Source organism: Triturus cristatus, chromosome 5_2 (assembly GCF_964204655.1).
Source record: "Triturus cristatus chromosome 5_2, aTriCri1.1, whole genome shotgun sequence".
NCBI lineage: Eukaryota > Metazoa > Chordata > Amphibia > Caudata > Salamandridae > Triturus > Triturus cristatus.
The window spans coordinates 954,349,355-954,371,211 of record NC_140588.1 but is presented as its reverse complement, the minus strand read 5'-3'; positions in this window follow the sequence as shown (position 1 = coordinate 954,371,211).

Genomic DNA, 21,857 nt, shown 5'->3' with positions numbered 1-21,857 from the left:
GACACACACAGGCACAGATCAATCACCTGCCATTGGCAACAGCGGATACATACCTCACTCTGCACATGTGCCACTTGCCTGTGGGGTGTCACAGGTGTTGGGCTAGCTCAGCAAGTCAGACACACAGCACGGTTTACTTCTCACATCAGATGGGTAGAGCTGTTGCCTCCTCCATGCAGCTGTGGTGCAACACTTCACATAGACACTCACCCACATGACAAGGAACCTTCACACACATCAATGTCCAGGAGGGCATACACATCACTTGGACACTCTCACCACAGCTCCACTCAACTCATACACATCTGTGGGTACAGTCACCTGTCACACCTGGGTGACCACTGAAGCACCTCAGGACAATAGCCAAAAAATGCCACCAAGGATTTGCCAGGCTGAATGTGTCATGCACTATGCAGTGAATGTCACAGTAAGCACAATGCAAGTGAGGAGTGCACACAGGAACTACATCATGCTCTGCATGACAGACATAAGCCTTCCCCCCCCCCCCTGGGACCCACTCTAAACCACATTGCATGTCTGTCACACCTGGACAGAATGCCAGAAGTGACAGCCACAAAAAAGGTGCACAGTCAAAGGTAGTGGAGTCAGCACTCACCTGCTCCCCTGGTCTCCCATACAGGCTGGGGTACTGTGGGAGGAGGACATTCAGCAATGCCTCATTCTCCTAAAGTGTGAATGGCTGGGCCCGCTCCACAGTCCGCGACATGGTGCCAGAGGAAGCACAGACAGCAGCAGTGTGGTCGACAGGAAAGTTGTGCAGGCAAGTGCCCTCTCATGGGTTCTGGCTGACTTATATCTGTCTTGCTGGGGGCTTTCATTTACAGGAGTACAGAGTGATTAGTCAGACTCATTTGCATACTACGTTTCCTCCAATCCCTTTAAACATACACCAATGACACAAATTAGCATGGTTCAAATTTTGAGCATCATAGCAAGGCAAACACCACTTTGCAACATTCTAATTTTTGGCCCAACTGACTTTTCAAGCCCAGATGATGTCCACATTGCAACTGAAATCTCTGTATCCATGACAACCAGCATGCATTTTGGGCCTAATACTTGTTCCTATGTAATTTTTGATTCCAAAAAACATGTATGGTGCGTTTCACACGTACCCGTACACGTACGGCACCACTACAATAGTGATACGGACAGTACACACGCTCTGAGAGCGTGTGTACGGTCCGTATCACTATAGTAGTGGTGCCGTAGGAGTACGCATATGTGTACGGTCCATACCATGCGTACTCCTACGGCAACACTACAATAGTGATATGGACCGTACACACACTCTCAGAGCGTGTGTACGCCCGCACCACGCGTACTCCTACGGCACCACTACTATAGTAATACAGACCGTGCACACGACGTGTGTACGGTCCGTAACACGCATACTCCTACGGCACCACTACAATAGTGATACGGACCGTACACACGCTCTCAGAGCGTGTGTACGGTGCGTTTCACACGCTTACACTGGTGATAGGAGGCGCACACGAAAGGAATGGAGGTCTCCGACTCGCACAAGGCTGTACATCAAGTCATTGTCATTGCAGACTTTCATGTGCAGGGCCTAGGTGTGTCAGGCAGTGATATTGCACATGTCTCCTCATGTAGTTCCACAATTGATGTGTGATGACCTGTGTACACATGTCATGTGTGATGGGGCACTATGTGGCACACTTCCCCTTCACACTTTGCACATGTGTACCTGTAGTACAAACGTGTCAAGCACAGCATCACTGGTATGGCACAGTCACCATCACCCGCAACTGTCCCCTGATGCCAGGGACAGGGACACTAACAACTGACATTTCACGATCAGTGTGCCCTGATGTGACAATGTCATGTGTGTGTCATGTGTTCCCATGAGCTTGCTGTTAGTATTCCGTCAACTACATCTGCTGTTGCTGCATCCAACATGTGTCTGTGTGGAGATGGGCATGGCACACATCTACACACACCATGCCATATGTGGATTCCCACGTAAGCAGGGTCTGTATGCATCGGACATGATATTTTCACATGAGGACATATCTGCGTCGTCTCAATGTCTGTTTTCTGTTTTCACGTATACCCCTTCATCGCAATGTGTTTGATCTGTACATTTGACATTCCATGTGACCTGTGCGTCTAGCTTGCCATCAGCTGTCTGTATGAGATGACATCCTTTAAATGCAGCTATGTGGATGTATGTCACTCCTGTGATGTATCTGGCTGTTCACTCATACTGGCCCCCAGCTCGTTTCAGGGCATGTCATGTAGACTTGCCAATCAAAGGGTGTATCTGGCTTTTAGTAGGAGTATCACCAAGCTAGCATAGGTGTCCTGGATGTATTGCACACACCAGACTCTGTATTTAGCTGATGTGTAGTAGCAGTTTAGCATGTGCTCTGTTCATTGATGTTGTTATGCTCTCAATCTTCGTCATTCATTACAATTTTCTGCAGGGCACCGCCTGTCCCCTGACCAATGCCAGACTTGGGTGCCATGAGGGAACATGCCTGCATCCGACGTTACAGATTCACTCAACAGTTGATTGAGGACTTGACCGCCAAGGTGGCACCACACCTCCAACCACGACACAGGTATCCTACTGCGCTGGCCCCAAGATGAAGGTGATGGCAGCCCTACATTTTTTTGCCACAGGTACGTTTCAATTCACCATAGCTGATGTTGGTGGCATGTCACAGACAATGTTCAGCCGTGTCCTGCGTGATGTTTTGGCAGCCATGTTGGAGCACCTTGATGAATTCATCCATTTTCCGACTCCTGAGGAGTTGACAGGTGTCAAGGGTGATTTCTATGCCCTGGGAGGGATGCCCCATGTCATTGGGTCTATTGATGGGACACATGTGGCTTTGGTACCACCACAGGCACAGGAGGTAGCCTATCGCAACCGTAAACATTACCACTCTATAAATGCCCTTGTGGTGTGTCTTGCTAACATGCTGATTTCCAATGTCTGTGCACGTTTTCCAGGGTCAGCACATGATGCCTACATCATGAGGCGTACCAGGGTGCCACAAATGATGCTGCGGCTGCACAACAAACGAGCATGTCTTGTTGGTGGTTATACTCTGTTTGTCCTGTGTGTTGCTGTATCTTTGGCTCTTACGGCATCTCCTGACCCACTTATTTACATGTTTCCATGTAGGGAACTCTGGCTATCCCAACATGCCATGGCTGAAGATGCCTCTCCGCAACCCAAGATCAGCTGCAGATCACCGGTACAACAATGCACACGGGCAGACCAGGCGAGTGATTGAGAGGACGTTTGGCCTCCTGAAGAGCCGATTCTGGTGCCTTCACAAGACAGGCGGGTCCCTCCCATATGGACCGGCGAAGGTCTGCAAAATCTTCCTCGTGTGCTGCATGATGCACAACATGGCAGTGGAGAAGGCAGTGCCACTCATCCTGGAGCAGGATGAGCAGGAACATCCACCCGTGGAGTATGAAGGGCTTGGTCACGAGGCAAGTGAGGAGGAGGAGGAGGATATCCGGAGTCAGCTCATACGTAACTTCTTCTCATAATGGTGAGTCACTGGGTCTGAATGTGCACGCTTGTAGTCTTGGGTGGCATGTGTTGCAATGTGTGTGTCCAGCTGACTGTATGCTAAGTGACTTAGATGTGTGTTCTGATGTGTCACTCGAGTGATGATGTCATTCCACACATTTTAGCTGAGACACTTTCTCTTAAATTAGCATGGGGACAACATTGTTCCTGTTTAGTAAATGACCATGTATGCGGAGAAAAATATTTTAGCTGACTTATTGTGTGTCTGTCATTCCCAGGTTCTTGCGCATGTTGTCTGCTCGTGTCATCGTTGTCCTCCTACTATTCCTCATGAGTTCATGTGCTGAATCAGCGTTCCATGCAGGGACATGGGGAAATGTCATTTTGGGTAAGGATTGCTGCAAGGCATTTTGGGGGTGGTATGTGTTTGGAATGTGTGGGGACTGTTTCTGTGCATGTTGTGTTACCATGCATACATGTCGACTCACCATGGGGCACATAACATGTAGCATGACTCCCATGAATTGATAGTCACCCTTAGTGACAGTCATCTGTAATGGTTTTTGGATTCTGATGAAGGCATCAGTGTGTGTGAAACTTCCCTCTGAAACATACAGGATGCTACGGGTGGACATAGTGTGGGACATCCCCATGACAGGCTCAATGGGGAATTGCAGCCTCTCCGTGTGCAGCAGGAGGTGTATGGCTCATCCCCTTAACTTGTGTGCCAGTTCATTTGGATTTACAACATCCGTGTTGTGAAGGGGGTGTCCAGCGTAGGTCCCACATGTTCAGTCAAATGATCTGTGAGTCTGTTCATATTGATGCATTTCCCTTAGTGTGAGCTTGAGTAATAAAGGTGTTCCTCACCCTCCAAAGTCCCTCATCTCTGTCAATGCAGGTCTCTTGCCACTTTGCATGTGTCGTCTCTGGCATAGTTGTCAAAGATTGTGCATAAGAGTGTTTGTGTAGTTCGGCAACATGCATGCAGTTGTTCATGGCTAATAATCTCTATTGTGCATGAAGTCCATGATTGTGTATGTATTTGGGCAGGTTGCTCCCCCCAACGGGCCGTCAACGCCTGCTGAGGGTGTGTCTCCTGTGCGCAGCTCAGCCTTCTGTTTCCTGATCCTGTGTCAGTCATCTTTGGTGATTGCTCATCCATTTTCTCTGGGTGAGCCATGAGTAACCTGACACTCCTTCCTTTACATACGCCTGTTGCAGTTGTCCTTTCTGACATCCTTGTCTTTGTGTGCTACTTATGGCCTAGTTTCCAGTACATGCCGCCTGCTGCTGCGGCCCCTGCAGCAAGGGCCCACCAAGTTCCAGGATGCTGCAACCCACACGCCTCCAAGATGCTCCTCCCTTCCTCCCTCCACCCATTCATTAGGCTGTCATCAGCTTCTCTGTGCCACTGTTGTGGCCACACAGTGCCAAAGGCAGGACCGTCAGCGCATGCAACGTGCACATTGCACGACCCTCATGTCCTTGCATGACCCACATCACACAACAGTCTCATGTTGCAGCCACCCTCCAAGCAATGTCCAACCGAAAATCAACCGCCTGCTCTCAGGCATACCCTAAGCGCACACACGACACCTTCGCATGCTGAGTGTGCAACTCCAACTGCCTACACAGCGCTGCCCCGCCTTCCAGGTCCTGTCACACCAACCAGGTCATGTCCCTCCTACTCCACACCGGCTCCGTCCACCAGCACGCCATTGGACTCTGTTACCTCCTCAACACAACAGGCCCACACATCACCTTCATGACAGTGACCTGGATGAAAGCATCCTCAGCACACAACTTCTTCATTGCCATCTCAGACGGATACAAGAGCACCCGCAGGGACGGCACTAACAATCCCAGAGGATGAATTGATATCTATTTCCAAGTACGCACTCAGGGACACATCGGTTTGGCTCAAACCCCCTGCAAACCCTCAGAGTAACACTGATCTACAGATCTCCAGGCCTACAACCACAATTGCGCAAAGCCATCAACACGTCCATCGTCACGCATGCCCTCACATCCACAGGATACATGTGGCTGTGGGTCAGGAACTTCTGGCTGGATAAGAACCACACCAGCATCCATCATTGGTCCATCCACATTAGCATCCATGTCTCCGACTGGTAACACACTGCCACACACCCCGCTACCAATCCCCCAAAGATTCTTGATGTAAGTCAACACAGACATGCTGTGTGGGACACTGGAACCAACACCACCGCCACACCCTGCAACCTCACACACTGGATCAGCAACTGATCCAACAATCTAGCCACGTTGACGGAATTTCCTGTGACGCACATCAACAATTAAGCCACCTGGGACAAGGCAGACCTACTGGACTCATACACATCTAGCAGTACTCTTGTGCACAGTTTGCAACACAAATAACCATCAGTGGCCTTACAACCCTGGAAAACGGCACACACAGCCATCACCATATCATCAGCAATAACAATTGGAGATCCTTCAGATGGGGCCGAGGCCAAAAAAACGCACGACATCAAGGAGCTCATCAGCATTGTGAGTGCACTGACATCAGCTCTCCATCCAAAAGACACCCCACCCTTGCAAGGCTGAGCCAATCCCTTGCAACTTTCTGCCACTGCAAGTTCATGGACATACACGCAAGCCTTGGCACACAGAGGCAGAATGCACTATTATACGCGGGACCAACCACCCTCAGGTTTTGGATTTCCATCATCAGCAGATACAACACCCGGCTCATGTGCAACATCCCCTGGGGATCTCCATCAGGATCTTTCTCACACAACATCTCAACCACATCATTCCCCATCCTTGTAGCCCACATCCAGCACGTCATGTATGTATCATTGGAGTTAGCCACATTCCATGGTAGATAGAGGCATGCAGTGACCCAGGCCCTTCTTAGACAATGGACAGCAGGAACGCTGGCTCTCAAGGAACCTCAACGTGCTTCCCTAGCCAGCAAATGTCATCAGGAAGACAGTCATCGAGCAACTGACAAACTTCCTCCACGCAAAGAGCTCCAGGCAACCTGCCCAAGACCGTCTTCCACAGTAATCACCCTACTGCAACCATCATCATTGCCACCAACACCGACAACTTTGCCCTGCTCAACAATGGTGAGGCCACCCCCCTTGACCTCTCCACAGCATTATGCACGATGTACTCACACACTGTCAGCTCACACATCTCCAACACTGGTATCCAGGGGATGGACCAGGATGAAATCACCAAGTAGCTCACCAGCAAGGCCATGGGAGTGGGACTCAAGCCTTCAGCATGTAGTACAGTGGCGTCATCTGGCACATGGCCCAGGGCTCATCTCTCAGCGTGTCAATCTTCAATGTGTCCATGACCCCCCTATCCACCATCACATACGCACACAACCTCATCATCATCTCATATGCCATTGACAGCCAGCTGCTCCTCACCCTCACCAAAGACACAGCCATTGCCAGTTCCAACCTTCAAGAAGGCATGAGGTCTGTTGATGAATGGCTGAACATCAGCCGCCTGAGGCTGGACTTGTACAGGACTGAGGTAATCATCTGAGGATTGTCCCCTTACAGCTGGGTCAACTCCTTGTGTCCCACCTGCCAGGGCACTGCACCAGCACCCAGTGGCCACGCACACAAGATGGTGTGCATCATGGACTCGTCGCTCACAATTGCCATGCAACTCACCAGCATCTGTACCTCATGCTGCAACACCCTCCGCATGATGCACATTATTCACAGATAGATCCACTCCAAGGCAAGACAGACCGTCTCCCAGGTCCACGACACCAGCCGTGTCAACTACAGCCCCGCCCTCTACAAAGCAAGTACAGCCAAACTCCAGGAAAACTTGTCCACATCCAGGGTGCATCTACACACCTCAACTTCCACATCCCGCGCCCCAGCCACATCACCGTCCACCTGAGATAGCTGCAATTGATCACTGTCTGCTGCAGGATGACCTTCAAACTCCTCACCCACACTCAGGAGGCAGTCCACAACCCCAGACCCCAAACCAACCTTGGACGTTTGTCACCCAAGACCCCGTTGGACCAACTTCGTGCATCCAACCTTGCCCCGGCGAACATTCTTCACATCCACCGAACTCCAGCATGCAGGACATAGTTCTCCCACCTGGCCAAAGATACCTGGGACTCCCTCCCCGGGAACCTCCACATGAGCCATGACCTCTACTCCTTAATGATACTCTTCCAAATTGGTCTGTCCGCACAGTATTGCAAGCCCCCCCTCAGCAGCTTGAGGCCATCACAGGTGAGTATTGTGCTCCATGTCTGTATTGGATGATACATTGTGACCCATGTGTGTCCTGTACCGGACTCAGATCCCAGGGTATGGATGGCTGGAGTTAGTTCAACACTCAGGCATAGTTTGACATTTCCCCACACGTATTTTGTGGACTCATGCAAAATGACTGCAACATCTAATTAAAGAAATTTAGTTTTATTCTTGGTGGGGGGCGTGTTTTGTGGGAAAAACATAGGTGCTATACAGTGTGCCTAGAATCCAAAGTTCACAGGGGGAGATGGGATCCTTGGCATTTGAAGTCATCAGAGTCCAGACCACAGTGTTTGTCATCATTGGTCAGACTGTGACCAGTAAGTCCATGTGGCAGAGAGTGTCAGTGTATGAGGTGATGCTGTTGCGCATGAAGGCCAGGTGCCAGGCCAGGTGACCTGGGAGATGTTGATGGTCCGCTGCCTCTCACGGTCTTTTCCGTGGACGACCCACCTTCCTCGCGGGACCCTCAGATGCAGGCCTTGACGATGTTTGGGACGCTCCGTCGGACGAATTCTCCTCCTCCTCCCTCTCTGTGGCTGGTGGTGGTCTTCGCCTGGTGGCACAGGGAGGGTTGGCCATGTTGTCGGCGATCCGACAGAGTGAACGGCTTATGTCCGTTTGCACCGCCAGGAGCTCAGCCAGTCTTGCCTCCAGCCGTCCTTGGTGTTGTTGTTGACTGGCGTGTTGCTCGGCCTGCTGGTTCTTAATCTCTGTGAGGGTCTCCACTACCTGGCTGATGGCCCAGGTGTCACGTCGGTATGCGTCCATGATGTTGCGTATGTGTGACATACCGGTCCCTTCAGCTGGCTGGTCAGGTTCTCGCCTCCGCCTGCCTCCACTCCCACCACCCCTGCCCACACGAGCCTGGCCTGCCGTTGTGGGCACATCAGGTCTACGGGACTCCTTAGGGATGGCAGTTGCGGGGTTGTCTGCCTCCTCCTGGGTGCCCGGCGAACCTTGTCCCTCCAGGTCAGACTGGCTCAGTTGTTCAGTGCGGGCAGGGCTCCTGGGTGTCTCCTGGGATGTGGCAGGAATGGGGGTGGTGCTTGGCACAGATGTACCTGAAGCAGGTGCTGCAGGGGCTTGGACACCAGAGGGTCCAGGTGGGTTGGGGTCATCCGCGGAGTGTTGAGAGGCGTCGCTGCTGGTGGGATCATGTTCCTCCCGAGCCTGGGACTGTGATTCTTACCCCCCATTGTTGGGGGGAGATCCATGACGTTGCCCTGTGTGTGAGAGAGAGACAATGTTAATGCTGTTTCATGCGACATCCATGTTTCATACATATTCAAGTTGGCACAGCTCCTCCAGGAAGTTGTATGTGCCTAGCATTCCCCTCAATGTTCACTTGTGGATGGGTATGTTGCGGGGGACAGATTGATATGTTCTCCTGAGTGTTTGACATGTAGATTTTTGGCTTGGATGCTTCTTTGGCTATGGATTGATCTTGTTGTGTCACATGTCCATTGTGAGAGTGGGTAAATCCATTGCCTGCCCCGGGGGTGTGTGCTTGTGTAAGGGGTGTGTGTGACAGGGCCTGCTGGTGGGTGTAGTGTGATTTGGCAGTGGGTCTCCCAGGTGATGTATCTGTCCCCTCATGGTGCATGCTGCCATGGCAGTGAGTGTGAGTTCCTGTCCTAGATATCTGAGCTTGTGGTGTTGGTGTTTGAGTTTACAATGGTCACAGGGGAGCCTTGTGCTGCCTACAGCAGGCCCAAGTGTCAGCTACCTTGTCAGTACTTTGCCAGTTCCTGTGCATTGAGCATGGTGCATGTGTATGTACCTGGGCCATATGGGCTGAGGGCAATGGTGTCTGATTCTGAGCTGAACAATGTGTTTTGTGAGCCCCACCCTCCCAGCATCCCGGACATCCAGTCTTGGGTTTGTGCTTCGTGTAGCCTGGGACATGGCATGGCCTTGCTTTGTGGATGGGGCATACACATGTTAGTGGCATGAGCGTTGTTTTTGAGTGTGGTTGTGTCCGGTGAGGGCTTGGGGGTAGTTGTGTGCATTTGGTGTAGTTGGGGTGTGGATGCCATTACCCCCATGTTACGTAAGTTGTTTGTGTACTCACCAGGCTCTGCAACTCCTTTGACTCCGTGTACTCCCACCGGCGGAAGCAGGGCCATCACCTTCTCCTCCCAGGGATGCTAATGTACCGGTCTGCGGGGCAGCCCACCTCCAGTGATGTTGCTCTGGGCGTAGTCCTCGTTCATTTTCCGCTTGACTGCCCTCCGCAGATCGTACCACCTGGCTTGGCATTCATTCCTGGTCCTTCTGATGGGCGCAACAACATTCACCCTATCGACGATCCTCTGCCACAGGCGTGATTTTTCGGCTATGCTGGTCTGTCTGACCAATGTTCCAAAGAGCTGTGGCTCGACTCTGATGACTTCGTTGACAAGGATGTCCAGCTCCTCCCTTGTGAACTTTGGATTCTTGTCTGTGGGCATGGTGTGGGGTGAGGGTGTGGATGGTTGTGGGTGTGAATGTGAAGGTGTGTGTGGGAATGTGAAGGGGGTATGTGTGAAGGAGTGTGTGTGAAGGTGTATATGTTAAGGTGTATGGGTGCAGTTGTTGGGGTGTGCTCTGTAGCTGCTGTGAGTCTGTTGCAAAGGCTCATGGTTTGTGTGTGTGGGCCCTTTTTATTGGTCCATTTGTGGGTGTGCATGAGTTTGACATTTTGGTGGGTGTGTTATAAGAGGTGGTTGTGAGTTTGGGCCTCTGTTTACCTGTTTGGATGTGCCAGGTCAGTCATTTTGATGTTTTTTCTACTGTAGACGTGTTTTGTGGTGTTGTGCGAGTTGAATTGACCCTCCTTGTGCTGTTTTACAGTGTCCTGGTTCAGTACGAGTTGTTTTTGTGTATGTAAGGTGCGTCCATACGCGATGTTGTTGTACCGTGCTCGCATACGCAATGTTGTTGTAAGGTCCGATGCTGGGGGACGGTGCTGGGGTACGGTGCGTCCAAGTACGGGGCTGGGGTACGGTGCTGGGGTACGGTGCGTACAAGTACGGGGCTGGGGTACGGTGCTGGGGTACGGTGCGTACAAGTACGGGGCTGGGGTACGGTGCGTACAAGTATGGGGCTGGGGTACGGTGTTGGGGTACGGTGTGTACAAGTACGGGGCTGGGATGCGGTGCTGGGGTACGGTGCGTACAAGTACGGTGGTGGGGTACGGTGCTGGGGTACGGTGCATCCAAGTACGGGGCTGGGGTACGGTGCGTCCAAGTACGGGGCTGGGGTACGGTGCTGGGGTACGGTGCATACAAGTACGGGGCTGGGGTATGGCACTGGGGTACGGTGCGTACAAGTACGGGGCTGGGGTACGGTGCGTCCAAGTACGGGGCTAGGGTACGGTGCTGGGGTACGGTGCGTACAAGTACGGGGCTGGGGTACGGTGCTGGGGTACGGTGGGTACAAGTACGGGGCTGGGGTACGGTGCTGGGGTACGGTGCGTACAAGTATGGGGCTGGGGTACAGTGCGGACATGGGGGGTATGGTGCTGACATACGGGGGTACGGTGCTGACATACGGGGGGACGTGCGAACATACGCAGGCGAGGGAGGGGCTGTACGACTCGTATCCCGGGCACAAGTTTACCCGGGATACGAGTGGTACAGAGTTCGCTCCGTACGGGACGTTTTACATACGCTTGCGTATTCGGAAGGGCGGTACGGATCGTACTTGTGCGCTCGGACTTCAGTTTTACAATTTGTACATAAAACTGTCCGGGTACGTCTCGTAGACCTTTTCCCGAAGCAATTCGTATGTATTTTTCACGTATGAATCGTACTTCACCGGTGGGACGGGACATGTACGATTCGTACGAAAAAATATACGGATACGAGTCGTACGGAATTTTTTTTTACCGGATCGGAATCGGCAACTTAATGCTTCCATCCTTCCAGACTCATCATCACAACTACAAACCCTATTAAAAACAACACCCAAAGTATCCGCAATATATGACTTTTTACGCAGCATTGAAAAGATCCGACAGAAATCTAAAACTGAAGAGGCTTGGGAACGAGATCTCGACACCACTTGGCCAGTATTTATATGGAATAAAATATGGTCCAAGATTCGTAAGACCTCTAGAGCTGCAAGCACAACGCAAACATTGTTTTTTGTTTATAACAGACTCTTGTTATCTCCCCTTGGTTTGAGTAGGAATTATACTGCTGTTGCTGATATTTGTTGGTCATGTTCTTCTCCAAAAGTGGATTTATTTCATATGTTATTTTCTTGTCCTATTGTGTCTAACTTTTGGAAACAAGTTTGGTCTCAAATCAATTTGATTTTTCACACTACATTCTCTTTCTCTTACACTCATATTTTTCTTGGAAGTCTCTCCTACTGCTGGGAGAATGTTATGATCAATGTTAAAATTGTTGATTTATTACTAGCAGTCGCATTTCAGCAACTCACAGCAAATTGGAAAGATTTCTCAAAAATTTCTTTTAAGGCATGGTGGTATGCAGTTTGCCATAATCATAGGTTAGATACCTACTTTGTATATCCTATTCACATGGCATCGAAAAGGTTGGATTTGTGATCTCCTGTCACAATTTACTTAGATGTTTGTGCTGCTCGTTCTTTTTCATTGCATCCAATTCAACAAGAAGTCTCTAAGCTCCCATGAAATGCCCTAACTGTTCCTATAATATTTTCCTTTCTTTAGAATTATACATGACTTAGGTGCCGATTCCGATCCGTTAAAACAAATTACCGTACGACTCGTATCCGTATTTTTTTACGTACGAATCGTACAAGTCCCGTACAAACGGCGAAGTACGATTCGTACGTGAAAAATACATACGAATCGCTTCGGGAAAAGTCTACGAGACGTCCCGGACAGCTTTACATACAAATCGTAAAACTGAAGTCCGAGCGCGCAAGTACGATCCGTACCGTCCGTCCGAAAACACAAGCGCATGGAAAAGGCCCCGTACGCTGCAAACTTTGTATGACCCGTACCCCGAGTACACTTGTGCCCGGGGTACGAGTCGTATGGCCCCCCCAGCCTCCCACCCCTCCCGCGTATGTCCGCACCGTACCCTCCCACCCCCTGTATATACGGACCGTACCCGCCACCCCCCCATATGTACGGACCGTACCCCCCACCCCCCGTATGTACAGACCGTACCCCCCACCCCCCGTTTGTACGGTCCGTACATATGCGAGGATTGGGGTATGCCTGGGGTACGGTGCGGACATACGCGGGTGGGGGGTATGGTCCCTACATATGGGGGTGGGGGGTACGGTCCGTACAAACAGGGGGAGTGGGGGGTACGGTCCATACAAACGGGGGAGTGGGGGTACGGTCTGTACATATGCAATGTTGGGGTACGCACCGTACATGATGACACGTATGATGTGGGTGATGGCGTGTACATCGCGTACCGGGCCCCCTTTTCGTCATGCATCGCAGCGTACTTAGCTTTTCCGGCACTTTTTGGCTCCCGTAAAAATATAGCCGTGCGGAGTGCTGTAAGTACGAATCGTACTTGCTGGTCCGTAAAACGCTGCCTGACTCTGTGCGGACGTCACATACGCGCTGTCCAGGATCAGAATTGTATGTATTTTTTAGCCGTACGGTGTTTTTTACGATTCGTACGGAAATGGTATTTCTGTACGAATCATACTTGCTGGTTTGTAAGGTGGAATTCCCGGGTACGAGTCGTACGGAGAAAACGCTCCGTACAACCATTCGTACCCGGGTTTTACAGGATCGGAATCAGCACCTATGTGTGCATTTTACAATTTTTAATTTTACCCTCAAGCCCGATCTGTTAACTATAATGTAATTCTCTTCTCTGTATGACATGTATTCAATATGTTGAACTATGTTGTGACACCTTATATTTTTTCTTTCAATAAAATCTTTTTGAACTTAGAATGTACTTGGTAATAACATGTGAAGGAAAAATTATAGAATTATTACGTGCCATGTAAAGAAATAAACATGGCAGTTGTGTTTTGAATAATGTAACCTATAACTTTAGTCTGCAATTGATTAACAAAGCTGCTCATTTATAATGTAATGCATAGCTCTAAACATGCACCATATTAAAGTTGCACATCGGTGTGTTTAGTTGACCTTTATAATGTAAGATTTCATAGGCTGATCATAATGATTTGTGTATTGATGTGTTTATGTAACATGATCATTTGGAAATGCTAATATATAAAATTTAATTTATGTGTAATTCGTAGGGCCTATGTACTTTATTCTTATGTTGGCCGATTTCTGTAGACCTGAAATGTATTCTCCCTGACTTCCCTCGTAATGAGGAAGGGCTAAATTTCATGCTCTCGTTGGATTTTTTTAAAGTCGTCTTTGTTACTCAGAATAACGCTGTTTGTTTGAGGAGTTAGGCTTGGGGAGGAGAGGATACTTTTATGTAAAGAATGCTGATAATTGGGAGTCGGCGTTCTTTCTCAGTGAAGGAGGCCTGAGAATCAAGGTCATCGAGACAGGAGCTGGGAGTATCGAAACTAAATGGAAAATCACCTATGAGAAGTTCCCAGCAGGATGAGGTGATCCAGATGCAAGCAGTGGGCGTGTTCTGTGTATTTGCGTTTTGAAATAGGGACAGTGACCCCGGGGTTGAGTCAGGAGAAGGGGTGAGGAGATCGATGGAGAGGGAAGGAGCATCTTAAAACAAGCTCTGTAGCTTTGGCTACTTGACCCATACAACATGAGTGCACTTCTTAGGAAGTCTTCACGCGCTGACACCTTTTGCTGATCTTGCCTGAGGAATGCCAAGTAGGGATGTCACGGTAGTAGTAGTAGTGTAGGGACAGACTAATACTTTTCACTTATCAACCCCAAATCAAGATGGATCTTGATGTGGGGGCAATCATTGTGTAATATCCTGATTGTATTTACGTATGCTTCCCAGCCTAGCTGTCTCCTAGTTGCTCAGTCAGAGTGAGCTGGTATTGGAATGTTGGTGTGACTTTGATGAATGGAATGCTGTGTGCCTGTGTGGATGAGTGGTGACAGTTGGAGATGGGCTGAGCAGCAGGCAGGGTGCTCCTGGTGGTGCTGGCGTAGGAGCTGAAGAGGCTGGTGTGACAGGATAACCAGGATAAAGACTGATGTACATATTTACCATCCTGTAACTAAGAAGTTAATAAAGTTATTCATAAAACTCAACTTGGCTACGTCTGGTAAGGCACAACATATTTTGGTGACGACCTGGACTCAAGCGTGCTGCAACATTTCAAGAAGCTGTCTATGGTTTGGACATGAAGACCCCAAAGGAACTTTAAGTAACTAAGAGGAAAGCATCATGAATGGAGATCCAGGCAAGCCAGCCACACCAGTGTCCTTGTAAACGGACGGCACCAGCCACCAGTGTCCCAGCCTGGACATGCTGCAATGGTCCTTTTTGAAATAACCTAGATCCATGTGGGTAGTTGGTGTGTGCCTAACTACTTCCATATATTGTTTGTGGTACTTTCTACTTTAATATTGTTGCGGTGCACATTAACATTCTCATTTAATTTGGAACTTTCTGACAAGCTGTACCATTCTACAGTAAACTTACAAACACTTTTTCAGTACTTTCTACATATGGATGTATCCACTGGTGTGGTGCTTTTCTAAATTTCCAAGGGATTTTTAAGAATGTACTAATGGTTGTGCTGGAGTATTTCCACAACATAGGACGCAGTGCACACAGCATTTTCTTGGACATTGGTTGTTAGTGGCAAGCTCCACCATTATGCAGTGCAGCTCTCAAGAACATGCTAGTGCCTGTTAACCGGTTGTTTCTACACACTGCAATACAGGATCAAGGTGGTACAATGCTTTAATATGAGGCACACAGCTTTTGGCCTGCACGTGGAGAAACACTTTGTTTTAAAGTCCTCCGGCTTACGGATTACTAGCCTGTTTTGTTTTGAGTGTAATTATGCTTTTTCCATGTTTGGAGCTGTTTTAGACGGTGAGCAGTCAAAATATCGAAAATTAAATATCGACCTACACTAATATCGAGTTGACAATAACGAAGGGACAGAATATCGATGTTAAGAATATCGATGGACAGAATATCGACCCTAAGATAAGTAATATCGAATTTTTTTATATCAATGTTAGTAATATCGAAGTTAGTAATATCGATATCAAATATATCTATGTTACTAATATCGATGTTACTAATATCGATATTTATATTATTGTTATGTATTTTATTATGTATTTAATATGTATGTGTTATATGTTTTTTGATAAGTGTTCTACTGGTTTTAAAATATATGTATACAATTTTTATATGTTAATAATGGTTTTGCAAGTCAATTTTGTGTTTTAGTACCGTAGCGGGTTGTGGGTTTATAGGGGAATAGGGTGGGAAGTAATTTAATTATACAACATTAATTATACATTTTTAGGAATTATAAATTAATTTTAATTCATTTTTGCGTTTAAGTTCTGTAGCGGGTTGTGGGTTTATAGGGGAATAGGGTGGGAAGTAATTTAATTGTAATTAAGTAATGATTTATTTTCATTTATTAGTATTGTATTGATAATTATATTATTGGTAATTAATAATTAATTGGTAATTAATTTTTATTAATTGGTAATTAGTTTTTATTAATTGATTGATTGATTAATTGATAATTATGTTAAGTGTATTATTTTATTATTGGAGTGTGTCGTGCGTTTATAGGGGAATAGTGTTGGAAGTAATTGAAATCTAATTAAGTAATTATTACATTTGTTGTTGGGTATTGATAATTAATTTATTGGATATTAATTATTAATTGGTAAATATTTTAAATTATAATATTTTGGTTATGAAAAATAATTTATTGTTGATTAACCATTAATTGGTAATTAAATATTATTAAATAATATTTATTGAAATTGTAATTGATATATTAATAAGTAATCATGTTTAATAATTATTATTTTTGGTATAAAAAATATTTAATTGTCCAATATTTTTCAATTGGTAATTAATGTTTAATAATAATTATTTTTGGGTATACAAAATATTTAATTCTTAAATATTTTTTAATTGGTAATTACTTTGTAATAATAAATATGTTTTTTGTTATGAAAAATATTTTATTGTTCAATATTTATTATTTGGTATTTCATATTTATTAATTATTATTTATTGGTATTTATTATTAATTTATTGTTAATTACTTATTCATTGGTAGTTATGTTTTTAATAATTATTTATTGGTATTTGTAAATAATTTAGAGTTATTTATTCATTAAATCACAAATTATTTTAAATAAATATTTTATTTACAAGTATGTTATTTTTAACTTCTACGCTATCCAACACTTTCCCTACTGTTGCACTCTCTGGAGTTGGAATAGTAATGTTTACCCCTACGCTATCCAACACTTTCCCTACTGTTGCACTCTCTGGAGTTGGAATAGTAATTTTTACCCCTACGCTATCCAACACTTTCCCTACTGTTGCACTGTCTGGAGTGGGAATAGTAATTTTTACCCCTACGCTATCCAACACTTTCTCTACTGTTGCACTCTCTGGAGTCGGAATAGTAATTTCTACCCCTACGCTCTCCAACACTTTCCTTACTGTTGCACTGTCTGGAGTGGGAATAGTAATTTTTACCCCTAGGCTATCCAACACTTTCCCTACTGTTGCACTCTCTGGAGTGGGAATAGTAATTTTTACCCCTACGCTATCCAACACTTTCCTTACTGTTGCACTCCCTGGAGTGGGAATAGTAATTTATACCTCTACGCTATCCAACAATTTCCCTACTTTTGCACTCCCTGGAGTGGGAATAGTAATTTATACCTCTACGCTATCCAACACTTTCCCTACTGTTGCACTCCCTGGAGTGGGAATAGTAATTTTTAGCCCTACGCTATCCAACATTTGGAATAGTAGTTTTATTCTCTCCGCTATTTAATATTTTTTGTATTATTTTAGCTAATGTAATATATGATTAATTTAAAAAATATTAAAAGTAAATGTATTTTTTTAAATTTGTTATACATAAATATTTAATTTGTATTCATGTTATTGTTTTATGTGTATAGATGTATTTGTAATTTATAATATTTTTTAATAATATATAAGCTATTAAAATAATTATTAAAACTGATTATTAATGAAGTATATATATTATACATTATGGTGCCGATTCCGATCCGTCAAAAAAAATTACCGTACGACTCGTATCCGTATTTTTTTACGTATGAATCGTACAAGTGCCCTCCCACCGGTGAAGTACGATTCGTATGTGAAAAACACATACGAATCGCTTCGGGAAAAGTCTACGAGACGTCCCTGGACAGTTTTACATCCAAATCGTAAAACTGAAGTCCGAGCGCGCAAGTACGATCCGTACCGCCCTTCCGAAAACACAAGCGCATGGAAAATGCCCCGTAAGGAGCGAACGCCGTACCACTCGTATCCTGGTAAACTAGTGCCCGGGATACGAGTCGTACAGCCCCTCCCTCTCCCACCCATATGTCAGCACCGTACCCCCCCATGTCCGCACTCTACCCCAGCCCCGTACGTGTACGCACCGTACCCCACCACCGTACCCCAGCCCCGTACATGTACGTACCATACCCCACCACCGTACCCCAGCCCCGTACTTGGACGCACCGTACCCCAGCACCGTACCCCATGCCCAGACTTGGACGCACTGTACCCCAGTGCCCTACCCCAGCCCCGTACCCCAGCGCCGTACCCCAGCCCCGTACATGTACGTACCGTACCCCACCACCGTACCCCAGCCCCGTACTTGGATGCACCGTACCCCAGCACCATACCCCATGCCCGGACTTGGAGGCACCGTACCCCACCACCGTACCCCAGCCCCATACTTGGACGCACCGTACCCCACCACCGTACCCCAGCATCGCGTATGTACGAACCGTACAACAACATTGCATATGTGAGCACTGTACAACAACATCGCGTATGTACGCACCTTACATACGCTAAAACGACTCGTACAGAACCAGGACACTGTGAAACAGCACAAGGAAGGTCAATTCGACTTGCACAACACCACGAAACACGTCTACAGTACAAAAAACATCTAAAAGACTGACCTGGCACATCCAAACAGGCAAACAGAGGCCCAAACTCACAACCACCTCTTACAACACACCCACCAAAATTTCAAACCCAGCCACACCCACAAATGGACCAATAAAAAGGTCCCACACTCACAAACCATGAGTCTTTGCAACTGACCACCTGCTGACAGACACCACACACAAACAACTGCACCCATACACCTTAACTTACACACCTTCACACAACCTCCTTCACACATACCCCTTCTACACATTCACACACACACCTACACATTCACACCCACACACCCACAAAAATCCACACCCACACCCCACACCATGCCCACAGACAAGAGTCCAAAGTTCACAAGGGAGGAGCTGGACATCCTTGTCAACGAAGTCATCATAGTCGAGCCACAGCTCTTTGGAACATTGGTCAGACAGACCAGCATAGCCGAAAAATCACACCTGTGGCAGAGGATCATCGATTGGGTGAATGCTGTTGTGCCCATCAGAAGGACCAGGAATGAATGCCAAGCCAGGTGGTACGATCTGCGGAGGGCAGTCAAGCGCAAAATGAACGAGGACTACGCCCAGAGTAACATCACTGGAGGTGGGCTGCCCCGCAGACCGATACATTGCCATCCCTGGGAGGAGAAGGTGATGGCCCTGCTTCCGCCGGTGGGAGTACACGGAGTGGAAGGAGTTGCCGAGCATGGTGAGTACACAAACAACTTACGTAACATGGGGGTAATGGCATCCACACCCCAACTACAACAAATGCACTCACCTACCCCAAGCCCTCACCGGACTCAACCACACTAAAAAACAACGCTCATGCCACTAACATGTGTATGCCCCATTCACAAAGCAAGGCCATGCCATGTCCCAGCCTACACAAACCACAAACCCAAGACTGGATGTCCGGGATGCTGGGAGGGTGGGGATCACTAAACATATTGTACAACTCAGAAACAGACACCATTGCCCTCAGCCCATATGGCCCAGGTACATACCCATGCACCATGCTCAGTGCACAGGGACTGGCAAAGTACTGACAATGTAGCTGACACTTGGCCCTGCTGGAGGCAGCACAAGGCCCTCCTGTGACCACTGCAAACTCTAACACAAACACAACAAGCTCAGATATCTAGGACAGGAACTCACACTCACTGACATGGCAGCATGCTCCATGGGGGGGACAGATACATCACCTGAGAGACCCACTGCCAAATCACACTACACCCACCAGCAGGCACCGTCAATCAATCAACAATCGATCAGGGTACTTGTAAGGCGTGCTACTTACCTGTGAGGGTCTCAAGGCGCTGAGGGGGGAATTCCACTACTGCTCGAAGGGCCAGGTCTTGAGGAGTCTCCTGAAGGCAAGTAGGTCTTGGATCAGTCGTAGGTGGGTTGGGAGGGTGTTTCAGGTCTTGGCGGCGAGGTAGGAGAAGGATCTGCCGCAGGCGGTCGTACGTTGGATGCGGGGGACAGCTGCGAGGGCGAGGCTGCCGGAGCGGAGCTGGCGGATGGGGGTGTAGAAGCTGAGTCAGATGTTCAGGTAGGCATGTCCGGTGTTGTGGAGTGCCTTGTGTGCATGGGTGAGGAGCTTGAAGGTGATCCTCTTGTCGATGTGGAGCCAGTGCAGGTCACTCAGGAGGGGGGTGATGTGGCTGTGGCGGGGGGCGTTGACGATCAGTCGTGCGGAGGCATTTTGGAAGCGTTGTAGCCGCCGTTGTTGTTTGGATGGGAGTCCTGCGTAGAGTGCGTTGCCATAGTCCAGTCTGCTGCTGACGAGGGCCTGTGTCACTGTTCTACTTGTTTCGGTCGGGATCCACCTGTAGATCCGGCGGAGCGTGCGTAGGGTGTCGTAGCAGGAGGAGACGGCGTTGACCTGCTTGGACATAGAGAGGGAGGATGCGAGGATCAATCCTAGGTTGCGTGCGTTGTCGGTGGGTGTCGGTGCTGTCCCCAGAGCGATCGGCCACCAGGAGTTGTCCCAGGCTGAGGGTGTGGGTCCGAGGATGAGAACCTCCATCTTGTCCGAGTTCAGTTTCAGATGGACACTCCTCATCCAGTCGGCGATGGCCCTCAGTCCCTCGTGGATGTTTGTTTTGGCGGTGTGAGGGTACTTGGTGAGGGAGAGGATGAGCTGGGTGTCGTCGGCGTAGGAGATGTTTTTGAGGTTGTGGTGGTGGGCCACTTGTGTGAGGGGGGCCATGTGGATGTTGAACAGCATCGGGCTGAGGGATGATCACTCACCCCTTACACAAGCACACACCCCCGGGGCAGCCAATGGAGTTACCCACTCTCACAATGGACATGTGACACAACAAGATCAAGCCATAGCCAAAGAAGCATCTAAGCCCAAATTTGATATGTCAAACACCCTGGAGAACATTTCAATCAGTCCACTGCAACATACCCATCCACAAGTGAACATTGATGTGAATGCTAGGCACATACAACTATCTGGAGGAACTGTGGCAACTAAAATATGTATGAAACATGGATGTCGACACCTCACAACACTCCGCGGATGACCCCAACCCACATGGCCCCTCTGGTGTCCAAGCCCCTGCAGCACCTGCTTCAGGTACATCTGTGCCAACCACCACCCCCATTACTGCCACATCCCAGGAGACACCCAGAAACCCTGCCCACACTGAACAACTGAGCCAGTCTGACCTGGAGGGACAAGGTTCGCCGGGCACCCAGGAGGAGGCAGCCAACACCGACACTGCCATCCCTCAGGGGTCCCATAGACCCGATGTGCCCACAATGGCAGGCCAGGCTTGTGTGGGCAGGGGTGGTGGGAGTGGAGGCAGGCGGAGGCGACAACCTGACCAGACAGCTGAAGGGACCGGTATGTCAAACGTACGCAACATCATGGAGGCATACCGGCGTGACACCAGGGCCATCAGTCAGGTAGTGGCGACCTTCACAGACATTAAGAATCAGCAGGCCGAGCAACACGCCAGTCAACAAC